Source organism: Leptonychotes weddellii, chromosome 2 (genome assembly GCF_054177405.1).
Source record: "Leptonychotes weddellii isolate Sample4059 chromosome 2, ASM5417740v2, whole genome shotgun sequence".
NCBI classification, from domain to species: domain Eukaryota; kingdom Metazoa; phylum Chordata; class Mammalia; order Carnivora; family Phocidae; genus Leptonychotes; species Leptonychotes weddellii.
The window spans coordinates 63,761,672-63,774,036 of NC_138370.1; the positions used below are offsets into that span (position 1 = coordinate 63,761,672).

The 12,365-nt window shown below is 41.3% G+C and overlaps 1 long non-coding RNA gene across 1 annotated transcript; it reads left to right on the forward strand.

Annotated features, from left to right (window-relative positions):
• Positions 1 to 8,069: 8,069 nt before the first annotated feature.
• Positions 8,070 to 11,788, forward strand: LOC145720314 (uncharacterized). The gene is made up of 3 exons (XR_014143229.1): positions 8,070 to 8,135; positions 10,315 to 10,362; positions 11,635 to 11,788. It is a non-coding gene; the product is annotated as an uncharacterized LOC145720314 (long non-coding RNA).
• The last annotated feature ends 577 nt before the right edge of the window (positions 11,789 to 12,365 follow it).

Consider the following 12,365-nt stretch of genomic DNA (forward strand, 5'->3'; position numbering starts at 1 on the left):
CCTTAGACAAACTACTCAATCTCCCTAAGCCTCGCTTTACTCATCTGTCAAACGGAGACAGTGTCTACTGTTGTTGGCAGGATTAAATGAGGTGGCATATGTGAAAGTTCTGGGCATGCTGACTGGCACATAACACATGTACAACAAACTGCAGCTAGTCAAATAATAATTAGTAGCCTTAAACACAGATAAATATCGGGAGCAAAACTGACCCTCCCCCCCCCTTAGCACACCCCAAGTATTTTCCCTAGTGGCCAAGGTGGTAGTTTGTTTCATTTCTATCTTCTATGGAGATGAGAGAATGGCAGGAATTGAAAATGGTTTACTTCCTGGGATCCAGGGCCATTTCCTGGTGGGTTATACTGAGTAGGTTGTCCAACCCTAAAGGAATCCTTTTTCACTTAAACGTCTTAGCATTTGGGGTTTGGTAAATGGACACACAAATTTGTTTCGAGACTCGTATCAAAATTAGCAGCAGCTGACCTAGGGTTGACAGAATGTATTAGAAACCTGTACAGTAGAATCTCCCCGGGGCTCCCTCTAAGGAACCCCATCCATAGGCCCTCAAGCCACAGTTACAGGCAGCCATGTATTTTGCTCTGTAACTAAGCCCACTTCCTGCCTGGGCCACAGCTGATTGGACAAGCACAGGCCCTTGGCCAGGGCGAGTCCCCAGGCTGCCAGATGGACCGGCAAAGCAAGGCGTGGCCAGTCATATTTCTTCACTCGGTAATTGAAACTATAAAATGGTGGGGAGACAGTAAAGGCATGGGCCTGAGGAGGCCCTCATGGATCTTGGGCGAGCTGAAGCGAAGAATGCACAGAAACTCAGGGAACGGAGGGGAAGTGGAGGGAGTGGAGAGGAGAGTCTCTGCACCGAGGAAGCAAGGTCAGTGGGAGAGAGAGCCAGAGTCTAGTTAATTCTGGGTGCTGCTCTGGTTCCAGATAGTTTTCTTTTCTTTTCTTTTTTTTTTAAAGATTTTATTTATTTATTCATGAGAGACAGAGAGAGAGAGAGAGGCAGAGGGAGAAGCAGGCTCCCAAGGAGCAGGGAGCCCGATATGGGACTCGATCCCAGGACCCTGGGATCATGACCTGAGCCGAAGGCAGACGCTTAACCATCTGAGCCACCCAGGCACCCCCAGATAGTTTTCTAATTCCCGACACAGGCTTTACCCATCTCCACAGAGCCCCTGCTCTTTGAGGCAACTTGAGGTGAGACCCTTCACAGGCACTCATAAGAGACCACCTCAAACCCAGTGTGGGTTGCTGCGAGAAAGCAGAGCTTGGAATAAATAGATAAAATAAAGGTCTGAATTGATAAGTAGCAGCAACAATATGGAGCATTGTTAATTATTCTACAAGGAATCTTGTTACCCATTTATTTTATAGATAACAGTGCAGACCTTGTAAATTGTAATATGATGTTTGGTTTCTGAACATAAATGAATAAAAAGATGTAAATTCTCAAGGTATTTAATTCTAATGAAATTCAAAGAACTTGAACTTCCATTGAAATAGAGAAATCTATTATCTTTTTAGACAATTGGCTTGTTCATCGGTCCTTCCAAGGACATTAAATAAAACATGTATGAATGTTCCTTTGTTGGATTCTGCATAGATTTCACAGTGGCTAACATTTTTCCTAATAAAGAAACAACTTTCTGTCCTTTTCTTTTCTGTATTTCCACTGCCACCATCGTAATTCCACGTTGTTTTTCTCCTGGACTATTGCAGTTTCCGGCTGGGTGGCGTCACTATGATATGTATACAGTAAGTGCTCATTAAGTGAGATGCTTCCTGAGATGCTTCTGCTGCACCCGAACTAACCAGAATTCCTCATACAAGGAAACAAAACTTAAATCATTTTGTTTATTATGGAAAACTCCAAACGTATACAACAGTAGAGAGAATAATGCAATAAACTGTCATATAGCAATTCAGGAATCATCAGGAATGATCAACTCAGGACCAATCTTGTTTCATCTCTATACTCACATATTCCCCCATCTCCTCTTCTCACATGCTGATTTTGAAGCAAATCCAAGATAACCATATCATTTCCTTCATAAGTATTGCTATGGTATCTCTAACAGAAAAAAATTGTGATGTAGCCAAAATATCATCATCAGAACTAAATAAAATAATAATTATTATTTAATATAGTAAATAGCCCATCAGTGTTCAAATTCCTCTTATTGTCTTATTTTTTATAGTTTCTTTCTTTGACTCATATATCAAATGATCTTAACACCTTTTAATGGTTGACATGTCTCTTAAGTTGCTTTTAATTTATAAGTTCCTTTTCCTTTTTTTTTTTTTTAAATCTCCTCTCCCTCTTTCATTCCCTCCTTCTCTCTTTTCCTGAAATTTATTTGCTGAAGAAAGAGGGTCATTGTCCCGTAGTTTTCCAGTTTGGCTTTTGCTGACTACATTTTTTTGTTGTTATTTCAAATGTTCCTTTGTCCACTCTATTTTCCTTGAATTGGTTTTTAGATGTAGACTGGAGCCTCCCTTGGATTCAGGTTCAGCATACTTCATGAAAAGGCACGTGATGTCTGTTTGCCTCCCTTTTTTGTGATGCCAGCCATTATTGATGATTATCACCCAGATCCATTAGATCATTAGGGATTGCAAAATGGTGATGTCCTAATTCTATCATTCCTTCTTCACGTATTAACAAGTCTACTTCTAACTTCTCATCAACTGTTTGGTTACCCTGAGGTACAGTTCATATAAGAAAGTCAAGATAAATGTTTGATCCAAAATCGTTTGCTGATTTCCCTAGCATCCACCAAATGTGCCCAGTGGTTTCTTTGTAAAGTATTATTCTGAACTCATGGATTAAATGTATTTGAGGTGTTTCAAATCCATTGCGTTTATTATTCTTACTGATGATCATAATGTTCTTCTACCTTTGGCTCCTGGGAGTTTCTTCAAGTTGGCTCCTGGGTTTTTTGACCTGGCTCCAGTGGTCTTTGATGTCTTCCTTACTGTGTGTATAACAAGATGTTCCAGGCTCATCTTGTATATTTCCTACCTTAGACCTAGAGTCAGCTTTTTGTCCAACAGAAATTAGATTTTTCTCCTGATTCTTTTTAGTGGAAATGACATCTAAAGACCATGATCTGGGCACAAGGGATGTTCATTGGTAGAGGATTGGTTTTCACTTCTTGGTCTTTTCAGAGTAAATATGTATTTTTTAAAGACAAAACATTTTTGAGTTCATACTGATACTTCAATTCAAATTCAGAACTACAGAGTTTTTACTTAATCAATTTTATATATCTTTTAATTCATTACAATTTTTTTCATCTTATCATTTATTTCCTTTCTTCTTTCTTTTTTATTTTGCTATGATGTCTTTTGCTGTACAAAAGTATTTTATTTTAAATTGTTAAGTAGTCAGATTTATCAGTCTTTTCCTTATTGCACCTGAATTTTGAGTCATAGTTAGAAGAGTTCTCCCCACTCCCATGTTACAGGAGATTTCATCTATATTTTATTCTAATATGTGTATGGTTTCATTTATGCTTAAATTTCTGGCCCATTTGAAATTTATCTCCTTGTGTCTGGATGAAGAAAGATCCAATTTTATCTTTTTCCACATGACTTTTCATTTAACCCAACATTACTTATTAAAAAGTACATCTTTTTCCCCTTGATATAAGATGCCACCTTTATCCTATATTAAATTTCCACTTGTGATTGGTCTTGTTTCTGTACAGTTGATCTCTCTGTCTATTCATGTGCCAATACCACATTGTTTGAATTATGGAAGCTCTACAATCTGCTTGCCCTTTTCAGGATTTTCCAGACTGTTCTCGGTAAAGCAGAACTTTTTTTAAAAAAAGATTTTATTTATTTATTTGACAGAGAGAGAGAGAGAGCACAAACAGGAGGGATGGCCGGCAGAGGGAGAGGGAAAAGGAGAAACAGGTTCTCTGCTGAGCAAGGAGCTAGATGTGGGGCTCGATCCCAGGACCCTGGGATCCTGACCTGAGCTGAAGGTAGATGCTTAACTGACTGAGTCACCCAGGTGCCCCAAAGCAGAACTTTTGAGTGAGAACCAATCTTCATGTCTACTATCAGCAGGGTTCTATGCCTGCTTTTTAAGATAGCACCTTGCTGATTTGGTAAATGAGATTGAGGGAAGGCATGGATGGGCCCCTTAAGACAGGAACTGGCAAACTATGGCTCATGGGCCACATTTATTGGTAAATGAAATTTTGTTGAAACATAACTATATTGTCTAAGACTGCTTTTGTGCTGCAACGGGAGATTGAATAGTTGTCATGAAGACTATGAACAGCAAAGCCTAAAATATTGAAATACTATTTCTGGACCTTTACAGAAAACGTTTGCTGACCCTGCCTTAAGATAATACATTGGCAGCCTAACAGGTCTTCTAGAGATAATGTTAAACCCCAAACGACCCACTACCTAATTTGTGGGGTTCCCTGCAAAATAAAAATTCAATCCCCCTCATTCGAAAAGCAGGAAAAAAGTGCTGTGAAGGTACTAAAATATAAAGATTTTTCCTTCTGCAGTTTCTTGATTTGTCATGTTGTTCTTTTTATTTGCTCTTTAATGTCATTTTAAGTAAAGAAAAATAAAAAATTATAATTATTAACGTGAATTTTACCTTTCATCTCTACATTGTGTATCATCTACTTTAAACGTAAACATAAGAGCATTTAACTTGTATGCAGAATCACTGCAATTACACAATTGATATTTCCTGGCTTGTCCCTGGAGGATGTCTTCAGTTGGTCGGGGGAGACAAACACAAGCCAGAAGGATTGGAAGGAAGGAGAGACTCTTCCAGACATGAAGTGGGCCCAGGAGAGCAAGTGCAGACCCTCAAGGGAGGCCTGGGGCATAATCAGGAACCTGGGGGCTTGATGTCTGCCTGGTTCCCCCACCACAGGGAGAGGAGACCCCCCTCACCTCCCCAAGGGTATTGCAATCAATGCTTAGTACAGTTATGTGCCTGGATCAGGGCTGGGCAAATCACCCCTTTATGTAGGGCAGAGCAGAGGTAGCGGTCACTGGGCAAGGCTGGGGGAAGGGGGCCTTGGGTGTTGAGCACCTGTTCTAGGGAGGTGATGGGGGGCAGCAGGAAGCCAGACCATGTGTCAGCCCAGGCTCCAAGTCCCCAACACCCATTCCATTGTCTCATTCGATTTCACTTACAAGACACAAACTCAAAGACAAGATATGATGAATATCAAGACTGCGACCACAAAACATCAAATCTCAAATTTGGGGCCCTGGATAACCACACTGCTTGCACACCCTTGATGCCTCCCTGATCTCAAGAAATGACCCTGTCCCTTGGGAATGTCAATCAACAGTACAGCTGGAAGGGAATGGATGTGAGTATAGATGTTGTGTAGATGGGTGGTACCCCCAGTGATACCTTAGAAGGGTTGTCCATCTGTTTAAGTCCTACTTTTTTGAGGTCTTTTTTTTACATGCATTTTTTTTTATTATGGTAAAATACGCATAAGAAAATTCACCATTTTAACCATTTTGAAGTGTACAATTCAGTGACATTAAATACATTCACATCGCTGTGCTCCCATCTTCAGAATTTTTTCATCTTGTGAAACTGAAACTCTGTCCCACTGAACAGGAACTCCTCATTCCCTCTTCCCCCCAGCCCCTGGCGGCCGCCATTCTACTTCCTGTCTTTATGAAGTTGACTACTGTAGTTACCACATTGAAGAGGAACCCTATAGTATTTGGGCTTTTGTGACTGGCTTATTTCACTTGGCATCATGTCCTCAAGGTTCATCCATGTTGTAGCAGGTGTCAGAATTTCCTTCCTTTTTAATGCGGAATAACATTTCATTGTATGTATAGACCACATTTTGTTTATCCATCCATCTGTTGATGGCCACTTGGGTCGCTTCCATGTTTTAGCTATCGTGAATAATGCTGCTGTGAATGTGGGTGTACAATTTATTGTCCTTTAATGCTTGGTTCCTGTATCACTGAATGCACCTTTACTTAGGATTATACTGATGTTGTAGCTGCTCTGTGGGGACCTGGAGCCTCAGGGACATTCCAGGGTCACACTCGATGCCCCACTGAGGATTTGGTTTCTAGCCTGCATAGCTTGGTAATAACAGGAAAATGTTTCAGAAAGAGAAGCCACTGGAGCATTATTTTTCTTTGTTTCTGCAAAACAACTTTGGTTAATTTTCTCCCATTTGAGGCTTTGTTTTCACCTATGCAAATGTGATTCATCTTTCAGCGCTAGAGAAGGGCCTTAAATAACATAATTACTTCACCAATCATCTCCTTGGCTATTGGAAATCATCAGTCTAATAGGTCTTTGGAAAAAAAAATCAGTCATTCTACTCCAATTTTTGTTAAGTGCAAATGCATTCAGATATATATTTAATTCTCTGCTCATTCTGCTGTGCTTTGTAGCTCTCAACCTGAGTTCTTTCCTGGGCTGATTCCAAAGGAAATCATCTCAGGAGGCTGAGTAAACTCAGGATTCTGTGAGCACTGGCCCCAAAATAACCTTTTGCTTAAAGACTTTACCTGTATAAATGAAATTCAAGAAATGTTGAAATGAATAATACCAAAGCAATTCCAAGGGGTATAATTTGGGATGCATCAAAGGTGGTGGTTAGAGAATACATTTGCCTCACTGTAAGTTTAAAGGAAATCAAAGATCAAAACAGGTACATGTTCGAGAAGGAAATTAAGAAATGAGAAGTACATCATGGCTATATAAAAATCCCAAATGATTTTTTTTCAGGAAATTATTTCAAGGCAAAGTAATACCCTTTTTAATAGAAAAGAATGTGAAACCCCCCCAAGTTTATAAAGCAAGCTTCCTGGGGATAGGAAATAAAGAAGAGTAGCTCTTCAACTTTACATTTTAAAAAGGTACAAGAAAGCAAAGAACCCATCTGGGAGAACGGTAATACAACCACAGTATGAAGTTTCTTTAAACACAGATGCCCAGGCCTGGGGGAAATGAGAGGAATATGCATTATCTCCATCACGTTTCAGCTACACTAGACTGAGTCCAGAAGTAACTTGCTTCTCCCACCAAGATGGGTGGAAGGTGGGGTGTGTGGTAACACGTTGATAGCATGTTCTTGCTGTTGCCCTTGCCTATTATGAAATCCTTGAAAATATCCTATTAGGTAGGTACCTTAAGGGGAAAATTCTAATATGTTGTTTGGAGAGACATATTATCTTTCATTGACAAACAACCATCATTACCCCTAAATCAGATTAATTTTTAACACATTACTTTTCCATGTTTTGAGACTTGGTAATGAAATTTTCTTCAAGGCTTTATTCCAGGAGTAGTAAATTCACCAAGATAATATTTTTTGTGGATGAACTCTTTAATTTTCATCTAATGAAATTCTTCGTCACTCTTTAATTTACCATCTGCTTGTTAGGTGATGGTTAAAATATGTTGACAGCGCAGAGTGACCAGGTCTGGACATGGAAATACAGAAAATTTGTCCTTCTATTGTTAGTTTTTTGGTGTGAAAATGGCAATATAGTTATGCTTTAAAAAAAGTTTTTGTCTTTTAGAGATGTATTGAAATACTTCCCCGTAAAAATGATATCACGTTGTGGATTTGCTTTAAAAAGAATGTAGAACAGGGGTGCCTGGGTGGCTCAGTCGTTAAGCGTCTGCCTTCGGCTCAGGTCATGATCCCAGGGTCCTGGGATCGAGCCCCGCATCGGGCTCCCCGCTCTTCGGGAAGTCTGCTTCTCTCTCTCCCGCTCCCCCTGCTTGTGTTCCCTCTCTCGCTGTGTCTCTGTCAAATAAATAAATAAAATCTTAAAAAAAAAAGAATGTAGAATATAAGTAAGTGGAAAGTATCTATTTTGCATATGTTTGAAGTTTTCCAAAACAAAAAGTTTTTCTTTAAAGAAAAAGCTATCTTTACATTCTTTACCTAAGAATCCTCTCCCCATTTTCCCAAGTAAAAAAATGAGTGCAAAGGAGGGATTCTCTCTTCTTGCAAGAGGATCCCATGCTGGATCTACATAGGAGCTGTGACTCTTCTGTTTTCTCTTCCAGCCACACCAGCACTAGTGGGGACAGTTGCCCAGTGACACAACCTACTCGGGGGAGTCAGACCAAGGTATGGGAGCCAGGGCTCACCGCAGGTGGAGGTAGAGAGTGCCAGCTCCTCGTCAGGAGACTTGTAGAGGTCAAACTCTTACCACTGAGTCTGGCATACAACAAAGCTCTCTTCCCCTTTCTGTTCCTTCTTTCTTCTCTGTGTATTGCGATGTATATGCAGCACTCTTCTCTCCCTACAAATTGCCAATAGTTTAAAGGGGAAAGGGCATGGAAAAGAAAACCCTTTACTAAGTGCTTATTTATTACATGTAGCACATCGTGCTGGACACTTGACATGTGGTATTTCATGTAATCCTGTGAGGTGTAGGTAATTTAAAAAAAATCCTGTGAGGCAAGGTTATTTTAAAAAAATTCTATTTTACAAAAGAAGAAATTGAGGCAGGAGACGTTAATTACCGTGATGGTCTATACAGCTTAGAATACCTTTGGTTGCAATTTAATAACAGACCAAGCTCAAACTGTTTCAAACAACAAAAAGTACTTATTGGCTAAGGTAACCCAGTAAATCCCAAGATGCAGCAGGTTTTAAGGACAGTTCTGTCAAGATTTTGATTCTTGTGTCTTCACAATTCTCCACATTCTGCTTTCCCCCATGCACCAGCTGCCTCCACAGACTGGCCTCCCTCATAGCAACAAAAAGGCTGTGGCAGCCTCAGGTCTCATGTCTGAATAACATACCCATCGGGGCAAGAAAGGCTCCTGTTTGCCCAACTGGAAACCAAATTCTGCAGTTCACTTGGGTTGGACTAACCAATTACTATGGACAGAGAAGGCCATCGGGTAAGTTGCTCAGGCCCATCCCTTAACCATGGCCTCATGGATGAGATTATGCTGAGTGGTTTTGCCAAATAAGGCCCACCTAGGGGGCTGGAGCTGCAGTTAATCTTACTCAAACCACAAGACTGCTACAGAGTTAAATAACTATCATAAAGCAGAGCATTACATTCATAAGACTTCCACAGAGAAATAATTTGATAGAATCAGATTTCCCAGGGGTCTCTGGGCCTGTCCATTCACAGAGAGGAAGGACTAGGAGAATTAAAGCTGCCCCTCTTCCACTCATCTAAGGAGACCTAGCTTGGTAGTTGAGCAGAAGGAAAATGTTGTTGGTCATTTCTGGTTTGGAGAAAAGCAAAAGGGAATATGGGAAGAAAGAGCCAATGGAGAACTTTTGCCTTCCATCTGGAAGAAGTAGAGAGAGGCTAGAATAGAGAGGCTTTGTTTTGTTCTATTTCTTTTTCAGTGATGTTTGTTGTGCCCCTATAATTCACTCTTTCCTTTAACATTTGCTAGAGAGATAGAGTAAAGACTTAGAATAGTAGTAATTAATTTAAATTGTTGGATTTTGTTTTTCTGAACATGACCCTGAGCTTAGAATGGACCATGTGGGGTTCTAGGTTTTATTTGGGTTACATAATAAACTGAGGCAAGATACAGGCAAGAACCAAAAAACAATGATCTGGGCAAGGTGTGTCCTGATTGTTTAGGGAAACTGTGGGCTGCTGGAAGTGGGAAAGGGCTGACAGAGGAGGCAGGATTTGATACTGAGGAATGCAGAAGCTTTGGTTGGTTAACCTGGCTAAGTAAAAAGTTTGGGAATATGCATAGAAAATCACCTGCATTTGGGGATAAAGCAGAGAGTTTGTGTTGGGATGCAGTAGGGTGAATGGTAATAATACAGACAGCTAACATTTACTGAGCGCTTACTATATGCCAGATGTTGATCTAAATGCTTGACATATTTTAACTCATTTTAATTCTCATTAAGACATAGAAAGGTTAACTCGTTTGCCAGAGGTCACATAGCCAGTAAATGGTAGAGCCAAGGTCTGCATCCAGGGAGTCTGACTTTGGCTCATTCTCTTAACACCGACACAGACAGAGGCCGGTCAGGGGAATTGCTCTCTCTCTCATGGGCAACAGTGACGTGCCAGAGGAGAAACATGTGGAAAGCAGAAATTTAGAAAACACTGGTCTTGTGGTATATTAAACAAATTTTCAATGAGGACAGAATGGAGGTAGTGAGATTAGTCAATACTAGCCATAAGAAGAGGGAGGCCTAGCCAAAGGTGGTGGCAGTGGGAATGTCTGAATAGACTCAGTATCTCCATAAAAACAAAAGAGAGGCAGCCTCCATATTTGAGACACAATTAATCAGATTTGTTTCTCCTCACAAGCCCCTGACGAAGAGGACCCTTGATGGTGGCCTTGGATCAATAGGAAAAGTAAGGAAGTGCCCAGGGTTGAAGCATGGTCTAAGGACCGGAAAAGACAGGGCCAAGGTATCTGAGTGACCAGGGAGCAAGAGGTGATCATCAAGAGGAGAGCTGGGAGGACTGCCCCCAAACTCATGGCTTGCTAGCAGGGTTCAAAAGCAAAAAGCAGTCCACGCAGCTATGGATACATTGCAGCAATCAGAAGCAATGGATTGAGTTTATCTACAGCTCCACAGATAAGGCTCAAAAATCCAGGGGTGAATAACAACAGAAGAAGCCGAAAGAAATCCATAGCACAGCACTATTAATGTAGTTTAGAAACCTCATACACCCACAAAGCCAAACCACACATCTTACAACCTCGTACACCCACAAAGCCAAACCACACATCTTATGGTCATGCAAGGATGTGTATGCATCAAGTTCATTAGGTTGGGCACCTACAGAAAGGAAGGTGATGCCAATGGGGGCCAGAATGGTGGAGACCTTCCCCCGATTCGAAGGAGCCTGCATGGATGGATGACGATGGTGTAGCTTGAACTGGGGACAGGGCTTCCTCACCAACCTGCACCTTTCCCAACAAGGACAGAAGGGCAAGAAATGATCTTGGCCGACAGACCACCTTGCCAAGGGCTAGGCCAGGGGAAGAATCACTGTGGGCACAGGCCTAGCTCCTTCTGTCTCCCCTACTTTTGGTGCTATGAAAGGGGGTATAGAAAACTCCACAACCAGGAGCTGCCAGAGCAGGGCACAGGCTGAGGGGCGGCAAGGCGTTGTAGAGAAAGAAGCTTGGGAGGAGCCTGGCTCTGCGGCATCCGGCTGTGGGACCCAGCCAACCCATCTCCTCATTCTGGGCCTGGTTTTCTCACCTGTAAAATGGAGGGTTGTCGTTGCACATTCTCCAAAGTCCCTTCCAGATATAAAATTCTATCCTCCCTTCCACCCAAGGAGAGAAACCAGCACATCCCAAGGAAAGTGGGATGAGCCATCCCTGAGTGTGGAATCGGGCTCCACAATTCACTTTCATGGCCAACAAAAATAAGGTAGATCTGTCAATGACTCCCCCACCAGCTGACTTGGGTATTACAGATACATTTCTGTAGAGGTTATATTGTGTCTATGATGTTTGTGTGAATTTCTATAACTCTGTGAAACCCTAAACATTTGTTTTTCTTTAGAGAAAGGAGTTAGATTTGGGAACCAAAATGAACCGTGTGTGTGTGTGTGTGTGTGTGTGTGTGTGTAGGAGAAATGTGCTGATTGCTCTAATTTTCCTTTCAGTAATGGACTGATTTCCACATCCAGGCAGGAACACTCCATCAATCGATACTGTTGACCTGCTGCCACAATTACCCTGTTTGGAGACATTACTCCTTTTATTTGTTCTCTTGTGTATCTCTTTTGTGTTTGACAACCTCTTTCTCTGAGTAATAAAGGATCCCTTCTAGTTCCCTGAAATCATGGGTTTTGATCCTATTGTTTGTTACAATGCAGGTGTGAACTATTTATGAGTTTGCCTAAGTAACACATTTGGAGGCAGAATCAAATCTGTTATTTGTGAAGCGCTGAGGAAGAGGCTCCGACTGGAAAGGGAGTATGAGACATGTTTCTGCTGGAGCTGGTCAGGTTCTGTGTGTCGATCAGGAAGCTGGTTACACAGGTACATTCAGTTGGGGAGAAATTCATCAGGCTGTACACTTACATGCACTTTCCGTATGTAAATTATATTCTAATAAATGTTTCCCTTTTCCATAGAAGTACTTGAAGTCACCAATGTCTCTCATCTTTGTGGGGATGTCTAGGGGTTCATTATCATTAGTGGATTTAAATTAATACTGGTCAGCTTGAATCTCAGATTCATAGAATTTTAAACTTAGATCTCAGAAATATTTTAGCTCAACTCCTATTATTATTATTTTTTTTTACAGCTGAGGAAATGCAGGCCAGGGGGGGGTAGGGGGCGGGGGGGAGTGGCTTGCCCACACCCGCGCAAGGATCTACAGGGACAGAAA